Genomic DNA, 3,261 nt, shown 5'->3' with positions numbered 1-3,261 from the left:
AGTTTTTTTTGAGAAGGGGGGAGTGGGCGCTGATGTTCTTTCTGCTTATAGTTACTTTTCGCTCGTGCGGTTTGCACAATTGTCTTTCCTGTGGAAGGTTGGAGGGATCTTGAAAACGACTGACCAAGTTTACCTCGATAACGAGGACTCGAGCCACTAATATCCGGGTGGCACCCAGTTGGACACGGTTCAATTGGACACGAGCCACTCACAGCGCTTGAGACTACAAAGCTCCTAGGCACCGGTCGCTGTGACAGATGGCACCGCACGATTGTTGGTGTCCAATCGAGCCGTGATCAATCGGGATCGCCCACTAATATCCGAAGACGAAGAATAGGTAAATGTCCTGTTTATGGGAACCCCCTCCAATGACCTTGAACCCGACATATGTTGTCAAGGTCATGACCCTTAGTAACCTCCAATAGGTTTTAGCCGTCGCTTGTTACTCGTTAAAAAATTATTAAGAAGGAAAATTTGAAAAATGATGTCTTTGTATATTATGTTTTTTATATTTTATTCTATATAGAACAAAAATTTCCTGCTTTAAAATATATTTTACGACTGTTTATGCGAAGCAACTCTCACCCTACTTCCCCCCTGCTGAGTGTACGACTTTCCACGCGAAGCGATTCTAATTCCACCTTCTCCCTGCTGAGAAATGAATGACTTTCCACGCGAAGCGACTCTCATCCCATCTCCCCCCCTGCTTAGGGACGCATGACTTCCACGCAAAGCGACTTCCATCTCCCCTCTTGCTATAGGGCGCACGACTTTCTACGTTTCGCGTGAAAAAAGTCGTGCGCCTCTATGCGTTACTATATAAAAACAAAAATTAAAGAAAATAACGTTTTAAAAAAAAATTTTTGTTTTTAAAGCAGGAAATCTATTTTAAAGCAGAGAATTTTTGTTCTATAGAATACAATAGAAGATCTTTTTTTGAACTTTTCTTCTTAATAACTTTTTAACGAATAACGAGCGACGGCTAAAACCTGTTAGAGGTTACTCAGAGTCATGACCTTGATAACATGTCAAGGTTAAGATCGTGGGGAAGCTCCCCTAAACAGGATATTTACTCTCTAATATTTTATCTATCTATAAAATTCCACGTTACAATGTTTTGTTAATCACAAGTTGAAAGTTAATGATAGCTAAATTATTTTTTAATTTTTAATAATTCCATAATATAAATTTTTCATTTTACAAATCACTAAGTTGGAAGGCAGTTATTTTAGATTCAATTGATATTTATGTTCATTTTGACTAACATTCGTATTTATTCCTGATCGCTATCATCATTAATTATGGATAAACTTCTTCTGAACAGGCTAGTTAGAATTTCGGCAAGCCTTATTATTTTTTATTGATATCGAGTATGAGATAAATAATATATCACAGCGGCAATACGAAAAAAACATCCAATTATGCGTTTACCATTAGGGCAATCACATAGTATTTGCCGAAATTCTGACTAATCTCACTACAAAAGAAATTTATCTTGTAATTAATAACGATAGCGATGAGGATTAAATACCGACGTTTGTCAAAATTAGTATAAATATCAATTGAATCTGCCTTCCAACCCAGTGATATGTAAAATGAAAACCTTATGTTATGGAATTATTAAAAATTAAAAAATAATTTAACTATCATTAACTTTCAACTTGCGAAAACATTTCAATTTGCAAAACATTTCAATATGGTTAACAATAATAGACAAGAAAGGCTACGAGTAGAAACAATAACTTTAATCTTCAAAAAATAAAGATCAACATATTAAACATAAATACTACAGACATTTCGACACCGATCAGATCATTTAGGTCGTTATCAATGTTACATTAAAATTGAAATTATAACTTAAAATTAGTCATTATGCATACATTATAATAAGAAAAATATAAAATAGAAAAAATACATAAAATTACTGTATCATATTCGAAAGTTCATGTGTTTTGTGTTTCATAGATTCATACAAAGATCGAAATCCAGTAGGATACTCAGTAATTATTGCGGATGACTAAAATTTCCATCATATAATTAAATATGTACCACATTCGTAGACAAATGTGTACATATTTGATTATATGGCGAAAATTTCAGACTGTGGTTAAGGTCTCGCTACAAATGCTTTGAAGCGTTTAATAGACCAATTAGAAGAAAGAATTTTACAAACTGACCAATTAAAATACGCTTCAAAGCATTTGCAGCATCGCATTAACCGTACTCTTAGTCATCCACAATGATTATTGAGCGTCCTATTAAGTGAATTTCGGTCTTTGTATGAATATATGTTTTTAATAAATATGAGCTCAAATTACAAATTTAGATAAAAAAAAAGTCAAACAATAAAAACGCAGTCAAGATTTAACAGTCAAATGAAATAAAAAGAAGCAATAATGCGATATGTGTCAAAAGACGTTATAACATAAAATGACTGTGAGAAATGAAATAATTTCAACATGGAACTTTATAGATAAATAAAACATTAGAGATTGATAAAAACGGTTTGTATCGCTGTTTTTCAAAAAACTAGAATGTAAATTTAATTTTTTTTTAATGTGGCCCAACTTTTAAAAAATCTGAAAAAAAAAATATTTTGTACGAAGTTGAACAAAGGTTTACGTGCAATTTTTTTTAAGTAATAGATCAATTTAATCAGAATGAAAACAATGTTTAAAAATTATTTTCAGTTTTTTAGAATCGAAATTCGCACAAAAAAGAACAAAAAAAATATCCTCATTGATATCTAGGTGTAATTGATTTTTCAGAATTTTATTTAAATTTTTACTAATTGTAAGCTAAAATCGAAAAATTATAAAAACATAATTTTTTTGCTCTAACTTATTCACGTCTCCATATAGAAAATTTTATATATATAAAATTTGATATGTAAGAATTTTTTTATAAAAGTTATCTTAGAAGAAAAGGTCAATTCAAAAAGCCGTGGGAGCATTTTCACCATACTTATTTCGCTTTTAATCGTTTTATATTTTTAAATATATTTATAGTTTCTACATAAAGCTTCTGTGATATATAATGTACATATATGTGTATAATATTTTTTATTCATATACAGTACACAGAATATACAGGGTGTTTGATAATCAATGAAAAATCTTTTGTATAGGGGCAAAATGGACTAAACTGAAAAAAAAAGTCCTTTGCCATTTTACAATTTTCGTAATAGCTAACAAGATATTAATTACTAAAAATTGTCGAAAAATTAGTTTTCAATAATTTTTTACTCAAATACTACCGGCT

The sequence above is a fragment of the Trachymyrmex cornetzi genome, unplaced genomic scaffold (assembly GCF_001594075.2).
Source record: "Trachymyrmex cornetzi isolate Tcor2-1 unplaced genomic scaffold, Tcor1.1 scaffold1303, whole genome shotgun sequence".
NCBI classification, from domain to species: domain Eukaryota; kingdom Metazoa; phylum Arthropoda; class Insecta; order Hymenoptera; family Formicidae; genus Trachymyrmex; species Trachymyrmex cornetzi.
This window is presented reverse-complemented; position numbering follows the sequence as displayed.